The sequence below is a fragment of the Melanostigma gelatinosum genome, assembly GCF_949748355.1.
Source record: "Melanostigma gelatinosum genome assembly, chromosome: 8".
NCBI lineage: Eukaryota > Metazoa > Chordata > Actinopteri > Perciformes > Zoarcidae > Melanostigma > Melanostigma gelatinosum.
In genome coordinates, this window is record NC_136641.1 from 24,163,578 (window position 1) to 24,177,909 (window position 14,332).

At 47.3% G+C, this 14,332-nt stretch overlaps 1 protein-coding gene across 1 annotated transcript in view; it reads left to right on the plus strand.

The window, feature by feature from the left end:
* fgd (faciogenital dysplasia) overlaps positions 1–14,332 on the plus strand; it is a 49,788-nt gene that overhangs the window by 594 nt on the left and 34,862 nt on the right. The window lies entirely within an intron of this gene.

The following is a 14,332-nucleotide window of genomic DNA, read 5'->3' on the forward strand; positions in this document are numbered from 1 at the left end:
GTGCTGGGCCGCCGAGAGGAGCCGGAGCTGACACGGCGAGAATAGGAGCCAGAACCCTGAGAATAGGACCTCACAATCGGCCCAGTCTGACGGAGCTCCCCCCCCCCCCCCCCCCCCCCTCACACACACACACACACACACACACACACAGTATATTAACACACCACACACATCTGGATATGTGACCTGAAACCCAAAAATGAGAATGCTAGATTTGATACTTAGAGGAGGTGTCATTCATCCTCTTCACTGCTGTGTGTGTGTGTGTGTGTGTGTGTGTGTGTGTGTGTGTGTGTGTGTGTGTGTGTGTGTGTGTGTGTGTGTGTGTGTGTGTCTGCGTGTGTGTGTGTGTGGGGCCATGGCCACCTTGTCCCTGTGTGGAATGGGATTTGTGTGGAGGAGAGAGAGTGTGTGTGTGTTTGATGCAGAGCTCATGAGATTAGAGATGTGTGCCTGTCTGTCTGTCCATCTGTCTGTGATTGAGGAGGTGTGTGTGTGTGTGTGTGTGTGTGTGTGTGTGTGTGTGTGTGTGTGTGTGTGTGGTTTCCTCCTCTGCACTACTTGCAGATATGTCTGCTTGTGGTGAGAGAGGTGCATCTCTTATTAATCACACTTCTTTATCACCAAAGGAGTGGAGCTTTCTTTTCTTTTCTTTTGTTTCTGCGTCCACATCTTTGTTTCACGGGGGTCGTGTGTTGTGTTTCTCTGTGGTCTCGAGATCTGAAGCATGTGGCCCGTTATATTCCCCATATCAGCGAACCACTGTGAGTTACCGTGAACCCAACTCCTTGGAAAATTTTTGCTAAATCTCAAGATCGCTCACAGAGGCCTCAGAAATAAAGTGCGAGCATGCAGACAAAGAATGAAGGGGGGGGGGGTGGAGATGATATCAGGCTGCAGCAGCAGAGGTGAGCTATGCAGAGAGAGAGAGAGAGAGAGAAAGAGAGAGAGAGAGAGACAAAAGAGAGAGAGAAGAGAGTGTGTTTGTTGTGAGGCTCGGGGGAGGAATCGATCTGCCGTCCTCCTGGCTGGCTTTCTTTTTTCCGGCAGTCCAGCATCATTTTTTCTCTCCCACACACACACACACACTCCCAAGGCCTTCCTCTTTTTATTTTTGCAGTTCCCTCTTTCTCTCCCACACTGTCCCAGATCAATCTCTCTGCCTGCCTTTGACTCCCTCCTCCCTCCTCCCTCCTCAGCACACACACAGCTCACCCACGGATGAAGTATATCTAATTATTTCTCTTCTCTGAACTTCCCCTCAACTCTATTCCTTCCACATGGGAACCCCGACCAGCCCGTGCGCTCTCTGATGCTTGTTTTGGTGTTGACGATGGGAGGGTAAAAACAACAACAGGGCTGTCGGGCTGCTCGCATCAAAATCATCGTAGAATCTCGTCGAATAAACCACATCACAAACACACGGCGGCGGTGAGGCGGATGGCGTTTCCAACCCCGCGAAGTTTTGCTGACGAGCTTCACTCTCGGTCTCCTGATGGCCGAGCGTCTTCCCCCCCCAGGACGGTGGTGGTCCACGTGTGGCGGCTACATGGACGTCCTGCTGGCTGTTTGGGTTATTTATTATTAACAAAGGCTTTTGGGCCGGCCTGTGTTTAACCAAGCCAATGTAAACATCTCCCCTCTGTGTTAGATAAACACAGCGCACGGGAGTCAGAGCGGAGGACGGTGAGAATATTATCCAGCTCTTCTTGTCCCCACTTGTTTATAGATATATGTTAGCTCTGATGGCCCTGCTGTTGCTTCCCCGCACTTTTACCAACGTTTGTTGACGACCATGTCTTTGCGAGATTGGTCCATTTCTATTGGTCAGTTTATCTGTTGAAGTTCTGAGGATGGAAACCCAGCAACAGTCCATGTATTACAGATCTGTGCTGCTCCATGTTGACAGATGGCGTTGATGAGAAATAGCAGCGCGTTACACTGAAATAGTGTTTTACCGAAATATACTCTAAACACAGTGGTGTCGTTTTCCGAATATTACATCCGACTCTAAGAAATCTGTTGCATTTTATTTTCCAGATCCACGTTTTTTTATTTTCTTCTCAAATTGCATGTTTTCTGAATTCTGTGTTTTATGATTGAAGCACATTTTGTCATCATGACAAACCGTCTGATCGTGTGGTGGACAAATTAAACTTCAATAATTCATGAGGACACATTCAAAATGTTGCAGGATTGTTTCTCAATCAAAGAAAGTGAGTCGATACAGTTATAAAACAAAACACCCTTTTCTTTTTCTTCAATAAAGTCACAAGGTGACCAACAGACCGGTCACCCGACAACTTGGTGAATTCCTGTAAGCAGGAAACTCTAACATCCCGACATTTCTCTCTGTGTCATTCTGATTACGTGTGTGTGTGTGAGTGTGTGTGTGAGTGTGTGTGTGTGTGAGGGACAGCATGACTCAGTTCAAGGCCCATTCAGAAGCTTCAGGCTCTCTCCCGGCCTCAGTGTCACATTGATTCTCCTAATGGTGGTCATGTGTGGGTCCTGCTGTTGCAAAGGCTTCGGCTAAGACAGCAGTGTTGTGTGTGTGTGTGTGTGTGTGTGTGTGTGTGTGTGGGGGGGGGGGGGGGGGGGTAAGTAAAAAGGGGCCTCTGATTTGATTGACCAATTTTCTGTCAGGCCCTTCTTGGATTATTTTCTTTTCCACTGCATGTCCTGAAGGTGTTCCCTCTTAAAAGTCTTCGCTTGATCTGTTATCATGTCAAGTTGTTGGAGTGTTTGTGTTCAGTGACTGCACGTCTATCTTTGCACTCCATACGACGGTACTTTATTGGGTTTGGCTCTGAGGGAGTTTGGCGTTATTTTGATCTGGCTCCTCCAGCCTGCAGTGTTTTGACACTGAACCCCACATTGACCCCTGAAGGCCGGGCCATCAGTGTTGCAGAATGTGATTTCACTTTAAATTCCTGACGGGCTGGTGGCACCTTGCATGGTAGCCTCTGGCGTCAGTGTATGTGTGTGAATGGGTGAATATTGGCATGTAGTGCACATTTTGAGTGGGCAGAGGACTAGAGTGGCGCCGTATAAAAGCCTAAAACACACAAATCACTTGTATCGAGTGGGGTGACGACTTTACACACTGAAGAAAAGTAAAGCTTCTCATCACAGTGAGCGGGATTAGAAACTGGTTCGTTTCGATGTCGCTCCTTCAGCCGCAGCGCACAGATTGTGTCGTTATTGGTACTCCTGTTCAACAGGTTGTTGAGTCATTTGCATGCACGCTCGCCCTCTGAGGTGTGTTCCGATTCGTGCTGTATCATTGTTGTTACATTAATATGCAATTAGTAATTGGAAAAAGAATATCATCACGGCGACGTGTAGGTTTCACCACCACACCTATCTGTTGTCTTCAGTGGATGATGGCCTACAAGACAAAGGTTTCTGTTTCCTTGTTGACTTGTGACTCCTCAATATTAAGAAATGCTTCTGAATGCTGATCGTACGTTATGACGATTGTGTGAGTTCAACCAAAGAGTGCTCGTTTCTTTTGGAAAGAGTTATATGAAAACAGTTTATTCTCTTTCAATTGTCTTAGGGTCCCACGGTTAATTTATTGATACATTTAAGAGGACGTAGTCACCGCGATGTCACCCATTGGTTAGCGAACGGCAGTTTTGAAGCCTAGAGTTCAGCATTTTGGCCGTCGCCATCTTGGTTTTTTTGGAACCACTAGTGACATGAGAGGGTGGACCAAAGTGTTTTGAAAACACAGTAAAAGGGTTAAAAGACAAAAACACAAGACAACTCCCAAACGGTGTGGTAGCGACCTGTCAATCACTGTGTAGCCCCGCCCTAAAGCATACTCTGCTTTATGGTCTGTGTGACTCTAAATGGACCATAATGTACTAAATGAACATCATGCTGTGTTGAAGAAGATTGAGGTAATAAATCAAGAGAGAAGTAGACATATTGGGTATTAGGATGTTTCTGTGCAGGAGTAGCACCCCTTCCTGCACAATATGTTTATACTGGAGTATAAAATAGTTGGGTTTGGCTGACGCACACTTGCACATACACACACACACAGAAGGCGGAAGTGACCTAGTTTTCCTAAATGGTACCAACTGTTGAGGCCTTCTAGAAACGAACAGAATCACTCGTGTGTCACCCAATAAAGGGCCGACATGTCAGAAGTTGAGCATTACCCCAGAGACGAACTGAATCTCATCCTCTGGATAGAGAAAGTGGTGTGTGAGCCAGATGCCAGTCTGGGGAACGTTTTTAAGCTTGTGGGAGCGGGAGAGTGCTAAAAATGGAGGGCTGTATTATCTGAAATCAGCAATTTTGCTTTGAAATGCGGACCGTGAGACGGTTCAGGGGCCTAAAGGTCTTTTGTTTGAGTTACAGTCGAAGGACGGGAAGGTCAATTTGTCTTTCTGTGTCCGTCTGTATCTGTGTCTCCTCTCCAGTCTGCTGTCTGTCTGGATCGGACAACCCTGATGAGGGGAATTTTTCCTGGGAAAGTCATATGGAAAAAAAAACAGAGCCTTAATAGTAAAAGCATGTTCCATTCTATTTCTCTCCTTTTTGTGTGTGTGTGTGTGTGCATTTTATGAGTCGAGCTCCTTTCTAGCACACTGAAGGCATTGTGTTTTTCCTCTCTGATCATCACAAGAGGAGGCTCTCTGGAATCGGGGCTTCCTGTACACTGGGGTGAGGCAGGGGGATCTGGAAAGGGGGAGGCAGGGAGGAAGGGGAGGAGAAAGAGGGGGGGGGGAGAGATAGAGCCAGGTGGAAGTCACCTTTCGGTTAGATGGGGAGCATCGGCATTCTGGCTCACAGCTTTAATGGCGACACAGAAACCCGAATGAACAATGAATCTATCTTTCTAAAATACACACACAAAACATCAGGGAGCCACAGCATTGTACTGGGGGACATTATCATGAACACTGACGTGATCTCTGCCAGGAGGATGCGTCCGTGAGTGAGTGAGTGTGCACCTCCGTGTCTGTCCACCGCTAATCTCGCATTCTGCTGGAGCAAACTATTTTTAGTGGCTACTCTGAGCCCAAAGTGGGGGGATAACAGTTCCCGGTGTGTTTGGCTGACAGCTGACTGAACTACCAGTACACACACACACACACACACACACACACACAGCTGCGTAACTCTGTCGCTGGTCTGCGGCTTGATTTCATTGTTTCGCACGGTGTGTTTGGCTGACGGCTAACGGCTAAGGGAAGTACCGGTCCACGTACAGCTGTACCGCTCTGCCGCTGCTACGTTGGCAGACAGCTCGGCGTATCTAATTTAGTTTTTGGCAAGATTGTATGAAATGTCTTACACAAGGACTTCCAACTGATTGCCTGCAGACATCGCTGCTTGTTTTTGAGTTTGAATGAAGTGAAGAGAATCACACAATACAGAAATGCTCATTGCAGACACACCAGACACACTGGTGAGTGTCGATTGTAAGTCAGTTCCACATACACTGTCCTGCTGCTTAAATACTCTCTTGGCAGCAATCTATTGGTCATATGTATTTATGACCTGTTTTTAAGTATTTACATCTTTGGTCGGATCAAACTGGCTTGGCCGAGTGCCACAGACGGGCTGGGCAAGTCAGAAATAACTGAGAGGTGGACTGCTGCATTGTTGCTTTTGGCCTTTTCATGCGATTCTACAATCGAGAAATGATCGGGCTCTAGTGTCGACCATTTCCCGATCGTCATCTTTTATATGTATTATTTATTATCTTCCAGGCAGAAATCGGTTTCCATCGATTTCTCTGTATGAAAACCTCGTGCAGACACTCGGCTCATTATTTCTTGACACGCTGAAATAATGAGCATTGTTGTCTGTGTCACATTGTTGTCTGTGTCCTTCTGTCTACCAATTGTTACAGAAACTGTCAATGTGAGTGCTGTTGAGAGTCAGCTGCTGAGAAGTTCAGCATTAAATCACTCAAATATGATTATTTATCGTCTTTCAATGGAATCATATCGTGAGAAATATCAAGACGTCGTGATACACAGTCTAATTTGACAATTAAAACTCCCTTAATCCGATGTGCAATGAATAATTAGCACTGTTCATTTGCCATCTATTCAGTACACACAATAGGCTTTACCGTGTGGTTATTTCAAAGAGTAATGATTTAATAAACTGCTCTGTCATGGTTGCTGTTTGTTAGTCAGCAATTACTGTAAATGCTGGAACGTCCAACAACGGTTTTATTGAAACAGTCGCTGCTTGCAGCTGCATTTCCACATGCTGATGATACGACTCTTGGCGATGAAATCAATTACCCGTCTCAAATATCCAGAACTTGATTTTCATGCCGCTGTGAAATGAAAACCAGTGACTTCCTGAACGCTGGGAAATCAATCTAAAAGCCGAGATGATCTGCTGTGGGAGAGGGTCAGCAGTAATTCAAACCAAACTTCCTCTGCTCAGTGGCGTACGTTTCCATTCTGGATATCTTACAGCTAAATTTAGCCCGCTCCCCCTAATCACCACACACACACACACACACACACACACACACTCCACCGTTCACATGCACTCACCTGACGGCGCTGTAAACCATGTTGTAAATGTCTTCCTAGTCCGGCTGATTGCAGCCCAACAAAGGCAGTCTGTGCTGAATTGTCCATGCTTTCTCCCCTGGGTGCCCCCCCCCCCCCCCCCCCCCACACACACACACGCACACACACACGCACACACACTCCCTTCTGCTCTGCCCTTCTCTTGTCATTAACCATTGTCTTCCCCCCTTCCTCTTCCTCCCTAGAGCGTGTTTTACTGTTACGGAATAAACCGGACAAAGCAAAAGATTTTGCCATTGAAACCAACACTTGGGTGGGTGGGTTACACACACACACACACACACACACACACACACAGAGTCAGGGCCTGGCGGTCAGTAGGAAACTTTCCCTTGCTCTATTCTCCCCCCCCCACCACCACCAGTCTTTGCCTGACACAGATTAGCTCCTTTAAAACAGGGCTCTCTTTTATTACATGACAAGGCATCGCCGGAGAGTGAAAGTTGTGTTCTTTGCAGCCTCTCTGTGTTGAATGCACGGTCACAGTTGCACAGTCCTCACTGCTGTGAGCGCGTGTGCTATTAATTAACTCTAGTCTGGTGTTTTGATGAGGAGAGATGCTGCCGTCAGTGGGAAAGCTTTGTGTTATGATTCATATCGACTGCAGATTCATCTGAGCGCTGCTTTGAGTGTCACCCTGTCGCTATAAATCTCTTCTTTCTTTCTTTCTTTCTTTCTTCCTTTGTTTTACGGCCACTCGTAAAATGCTGACTCGCGATATAAAGCAAGGAACAGCTTGTCCTACTCTTTCTATGAACCTCTGTCTTTTATTCATTGTGTCACAAGTGATGCTTTTATTGCTCACGTTTTCCAAAAAAAACAAATCTCTGCCCTGCGCCACTTCTTTGCTGAGTGTGCAGCAGGTATTGTACCACTAGAGGGCACTGTTGTGTTATTCCTGTTAAGTTCTTTATTCAAACCAGCAGCTGAAATCAGAGACAGGAGACTGTGAGCTCAACAGTCAGTTTTCTTACAGTAGTTTAAAGCAGTGGTTCCCAGTCTTTAGGGGTCAGGATGATCACAATATAAGAAAGCAAAGAAGCCTATTTCTTATCAATAAATTGCCCGTTGCTTTAAATGGTCAAAATTGGTGGAGGTATGCTACCAGTGATGAGGGTTTTCTTTGTATTAATGGGGGAAAAAAGCCCAAAAAGTTGCGAGCCACTGGTTCCTCTTATTCTTAGAGGTCTTTGACAGCAGCTGCTGAAGAGTGATGTTGTTTTCTCGTTTTTTGTGTGCTCAAGTCATCGTTACCGCTCTCTGTGCCGGCCTCCCTCCCTCCCTCCCTCCACGGCCGAGCCGATCTCATTTTGGGTGACACGGAGGTGCTTCACACTGAAGGTCACTCTGGCAGCAGCGGGCCGACTCTCCGTCCTCCCGTTATAGCCTGCTCTGCCCCGTCAGCACTTCATCACGCTGTGCTGCTCCGTCTCCTTAATGACTTTGTGAAATAGCCCCGTTTCACGGGAGCGAGATCTGGACTCACCGCTTTGATGGCTGCAGGGAAACCGGGGCAAGCTTCGGACAGACTTCTCCCCCTCCTGTTGTTAAGGTGCGAGATCCTCACCCTTTTGTTTTTTTCCCGAAACAGTCACCCGGGGATTTGAACTTGTGAGCTTCTACGGCCACTGCGCCACTGCCGCCCTCTCCCAGCATGCCTTGCGCGAGCCACAGCTTTCATCACAGGACGGCCATAACGCTAATGAGGAGATGAGAGCTACATCCACACAGATGGATCCTGTTCCTGCAGTGGCCCGCTGTGCATCGTCTTCCTCAAACGCTTATTGTCTATTTGACAAATTTCCCCTTGGGGATAAATAAAGTATATTTCTATTCTATTCTCATCTCAGGCTTTTAGCATATTTCAGTTTTTCTCTCTGGTCGAGGCCCTCATTGACTAACAAGCGCTTCATGAGATTTACATTGATCCTGAAGGGTCAAAATGTAATATAACAACAAACTGCCTCAGGCTGCTCGGCATCTGTGTTTTAGTGCATGCATGCATGCATGCACACGTGTGTGTGTGCGTGTGTGTGTGTGTCAGCAGATTCCTTGATAAGCTCGCTGCTCCCCATGCCTGAAGCTAAATTGCTTCTTCCAAAAACATCCTTGAAATATGGACTGCATGTTTTGCAGGTTGTTAAACTGTCATCTTTCACTTTGCAGCTGAATGATGGGTCTCATTAAGCTGGGAGACAGACACACACACACACACACACACGCTGGCTTCCTGCTGCATGACTGCTGCTATGTCTGTCTGTATTCGGCGAGCGATAAAGACAAACGAAACATCTAGACCCGCGTCATCCTCCTCTAATCTGTCTGACAGCTGGGAGAGTGTTGCCGGTAATGCACTTTATAGGTAGAGCACTCATAACCGCAACAAGCTTCAACCCGATTACAATAAGTAGCTTGTGGGCTTGCTTCTCTGAATGACACTCGGCGAAGGATTGCATCATGGTTGTTTCTCGTCCAGAGGAAGAATTAGGAGAGCCATGCTCTCAGTTTCAGTGTCAGACAGTGTCAGAGCGTTTAAATCACAAGCGCGTCACTGTAACGGCCCCTCACAGGCAGCGTAAACAGTTGTTGGTAATATAGTTTAAAAATAGCACGTTGCGGTATTCTACGTGCTTGTCTTGAGGTACAAATGAGCATGCGGGTACTAAACCATTCCAACAGCCGGCTCCCTCCAGAGGACGCTCACATCCACAGTTGAAGGATGTTGGTTCAGTGAAGCGTTGGTCATTTTTCACACTGCTCTTTTGGGTGTGCTTTACTTGCCAGTGTGCGATCCATCATGTCACATCTCTGCTGGTGACAAACGCCCTTGTGTGTGTGTGTGTGTGTGTGTGTGTGTGTGACCTTCGCCGTCCATCGCCTCCCCCCCCTCACACACCTTTTACCTCTTAAACGTGACGCAGCACTCAGAAACCTGAGCTTGTCGTTTTGGTTGCAGGTGTTCTGCACAACGAAGCAAATTGAGTGGAAATGCAATGCAACTGGAAGGTTTTATGTTTCTGTGCCGAGGGAGGTGTTCGTGCACGTTTGGCTTCTGTTGCGTCACCGCCCTCGCTCTGTGTCTTTGCCCCCCCCCCCCGCCCACACGCCTCATATTTCCCATTTACTGTGTATTCGTGCCAAGTTTTTCCTTCACTTGAACGATTTATTTTTGACTCTCTCTGTTTCTCTTTCTATCTGCGCTGCACAGTAATCTCTCCTGAGCCGTTCATAATCACAGGCCATCTGGACGCTGTAGGGAGAGATGAGCCTGCAGCTCATCAGATGACCAATCACACTCACACACACTCATGTCCACACGCTCACACACACACACATAGTCACACCTTTGATTGGTACAAACCATCACGGGTGATGTTCACTTCCATCACACCTTTCAAGACCACAGTCAAGGACATAAACAGCATCCAAAGAGCCGCGTCGGACACGGTGGAAATGAACAGGGAACATCTCGTTCAACGCCGCATAATGATGTTTCCACAAGCTGAGCGCTGCCCTGCAAAGCAAAGATAAATGAATGGAAATGCCCGTGGTTTATCATTTGGCATTGTCCAGACGGTCTTTGAACCCCCCCCCCCCCCCCCCCAGGCCGGGATTTAATTCAAACAACATGTCCAGTGTATTTATTGTCTGCTGTTGATAATAACTAATATTGCGTCGTTGTTTCCCTGCTCATCTTCTCACAGGAGCTGCACAAGAGCTCAAAGGCGTCTTTACTGAAATGCCGAGTGCTGCTTAATTTCATTCTGCAACGTTCCCCTCTGGCTTCATAGATGCTGCAATGTGAAAAATATACGATACAGTAACGATGTTTGAGACCCCTGTTATTACATTATAATTATTCCACTGAGTTGGATCATCAAAGCCCCTCCCTACGAGGACATAATGTACCTGACCAAAGAAGAAGCTACTAAGATATTAATATGCACCTTATTAAAACAGCATAGCTAAATGTGTGTTTCATACCGCACAAAACTAGTTATTCTGTCAAATATCCTCTCGTTGATCTTAGAAATAAAAGTTGTTTGTTGCAACAACTTGTATTTTAGCTTAAGAAGAATTTTCCTTTGAGCATCTCCTTCTTCAGCTCCTTGACTTTGTTCAGCTTTTGATCTCATTTTTTCTTTATCTTTTCTCCTTTTGATTGCTCCTCTGCACCCTCCATCTCCCCCCCGTGCCCCTGGGCCAGACAGGATGGGCCCAGTGTAGAAATACAACTTTCCAGATCTCACCACCAGCAGCCAGCTCTGCCGTAACAGAGCGGGACTGCAGCTCTAGTGCATCGCTTCTCTGTCGGGGTGGTAACATGCAGTAGATACGTGGATTAATGCGAGACTCTGGCCTCTTTGTAATTCAGATACGACCTCTCTACTCCAGCAGATAGGGTTAAATATTAATAATGAATGAAAAGATTCTCCTCTGGGTGAAATATGAAAGAGAGCCGTTGACTCCTGAGAGAGGGAGGCTGGCAGCGTGCTCGTTGGAGTAATTTAAAACATCTTTTTGATTTTTATGGTCATGTTAAGGCGGCTGTCAGGGTCAATATTTGAGCGGTTTAAGGTGTGACCATAAAATAAAGTTTTTATTCAAAGACAAAAGGGGCGAACCAATTAAATCTGACACATGAGATCACCTGTCTTCATTCACAGCTAAGCGAACCGTGTTTATTTCTGAAAGCTCCAACTGATCCCTCTATTGAATCTCTGAGAGTGCAACTCCCCCTCGGAGGAAGCCGATCCGTGGCTCGGTGAGTGTGTGTGTGTGTGTGTGTGTGTGTGTGTGTGTGTGTGTGTGTGTGTGTGTGTCAGTAACCATGGAAGACTCCAGCTGCGTTAGCCGTGTCCTTCCTCAACCGCTGTCTTCTGCTGAGGTTTGTCTGCATGTTGTGTCTCGCCGGCACTCAAGGACACTCAGAGACGTGTGTGAATGTTGAAGTTGTTCGTTTTCACAGCTTAAACTCGTCTGTCTCGTGTGTGTGTGTGTGTGTGTGTGTGTGGGGGGGGAATTATTCATATGCATGCTGTGTTGTCTTTCTGTGCGAGGTTTTTTTTTTTTTTTTTTGGAAGAAATCCTGGAGTTGGGTCAACATGCTGTGGAATGTGAATTGTGTCCATGACAACAGCCCCAGTGTCCTGCTTCCGGCTTTCATCCGCAGGGTGCTCGCCGAGGCTCGCGTGCTCATCATCCAGATTTCTGTACCAAGTCCCCTCTGACTCTAACTGGGCCACGTCCTCCGTGTCCCTGCAGGAGGACAGCTCTCGATCAAGAGTCCTTTGAAAGCTTTTTGACAGAACTTTGGAGAGCGTTCAAGCGGCGTCGATGCGGCGCGTTGCATATTATTGACGGCATTGTTGTTTGTGTCTTTATATTTGTTGCTTGATGTGCTGTGGAATCATATGCTTCAATTTCTGGTTTAAAGTCAGTATAATCTTTAGACACAAAGGTCTGAATATTGGAAGAGTTGTGGGCCCCGTCTCATTGTCTGACCTTCATTTCTGCATCAAAAAACATCTTTTTTCAGGCCACAGAACGAGGCAGCGAGTGGTATTTTCCAACACAGTGCAACCGTCTGACAGGATGGAAGCAAGCGCGTGTGGTCGGGGATCCCGTTGGGCAGATGTGTGACAGATGCCGTCCTTAGGTCAGCAGAGCGAGGAAGATTTAGACCAGTGTCAGTCGTCAATACTGCAGCGTGTTTGTGTGTGACTGAAAGTAATCACACACAAGTTTCATCTCGGCTGACAGCTGGGGAGAGAGATCGTTGTAGTAATTAGTGGGAGCCGTAAAGGGCGACAGAAGGGCAGAAGAACTGTGCCAGGCCAGCTTCTGGTCCATTTGCTCTCTAGTCCCTGGTCAGTGAATGCATCTCATAGAACAGGCTAGAACACGGACATCAAAGTCTTCCGGCTGCGTCTTCTTATAAAGCTGTACTTTGAGCATCAGTTCGCCGCATTTACACGAGCTACAACGTGATAACAAGACGGCGAGAGGTTCAACATTCCACCCTAACCCACAGCTCACATTCCTGCTTTGGTGTAAAGAGGGGGCACGAGCACCATGCCTCATTAGATAACCCACAAAGGCGAGGCGCCTATCCTTATTGGAAATTGGTTTTCCCTCTGCTTTTCTTTCTTTTTGGCTGCAGCGCCGACTCTCTATCTCGTCTTCCCCTCATGTGAGAATATTCCCCCCCGGCAGGTCTTTTGGGTTGAGCGGCCCGCTTTATTGCCGTGGAGAGCAGCACCTGTTCCCCTCTCCTCCTCCGTCCATTACGACCGTCGGAGGTGGATGTTGTTCTTGTCAGCGAGGACAAAACGATCAATCGGGGCCCGCTTTACCGCCCTCGACTCGCCTCCGATTTGAAAGCTCCTGCGTTTCCTGAATCGAAATCGAACGCAGCCACCCATCCCCCCCCCCCTGTCTTTACATTCCCCCTCTCTTCCGCTCCTCTCCTCACACCCACATTTAGAGCCCTGTTATCGTTCAGGAGCTGGGGATATTCCAGCAGTGTTTCCATGGTTTTCGTTGGCATTCGTCTGTGGGTTCAGAGCCGGCGTCGGGCAATGTCACCCCGTCTTTCAAGCCGATGTCACTCCATTGAGTGGGGAGAGAGAGGGGGGGGGGCACAGAGAGATATGGGGAAGGGAGGGATGGGGGGGTTATAATTATATGTGCATATGAAGAGGGTCGGAGCAGCTTGGGCGCGTCATCGCGGCAGCTTTTGTGATCCACATGTCAGTGGGGGGAAGTGGCACAGAGACTCGGATGTACTCCCCAGAGACTCGGGCTAAAGTGGCTCCCCAAGGGATGTAACAGCATTGATTATTTACACGTCAGAAGCACAAATTATTTTTAGGGAAGATGTGTGATTCATCAGTTGACAGAGAAATATTTCGAAGAACAGTTCTGGTAATCGGATTATCATTTGAGAAGTCCATCAATCAAAGATTGGCAAATAGTTTCTGGTTTAGATTTGCTTCCCTCTGTTTTAATCCAAATTATTTACAATAAAGTAGAGAACGATGTTTAATAGGTTAGTTGATTATCTGGAAAACATTTGATTGATTCTTTAAGAAGAAAACAATGCTTACCTTTGCAAATGTCAGCCTCTTACATGCGAGTATCTGCTGCCTCTTCTGTTTTTTACATCTCTGTAAATCAATTCATTGTAATTTTGGCCGTTGACTGGACGACACAATCAATTTGAAGGAAACGTTCACTCCATTCTCCTGTTATACACTGAACAATTAATGGATAATGGGGATGATTGGTTTGCAAAGAATTTCCTCCGAAACCTTCCCTCCTCTCCAGATCACTCATATCCTCTCACACACACACACACACACACACTCATGCAACAACTGCGCTGGCCTGATACTTACACACACTTCCCCCATCGTTCATTCAGCCACTTCTCTTCCTCTCTACCCCCCCCCCCCCCCTTCACTCTTCTCTCACTTTACTCTCCCTCCCGCCTCCCTCCAGCGGGCTGTCATTAGTTTCCATGGTGACAGTTGGGCAGCATTATTGCTGGCTGAGAACTGCTCCTGGTTCCCTTTCAGAGCGGCGGCGGAGGCATTGTTTAGTCCGCTGCTCTGAATGGTAGCAGGACCGGAGGAGCCCTTTTTTTCTCTCTTCTTCTGGGGGCAGCGACAGTGCGTTTGTAGAGGGTGAGGGGAGGAGGAAGAGGAGGAGGAGAGAGAGAGAGAGGCAGCGTGGTGGTGGTGGTTAGAGAG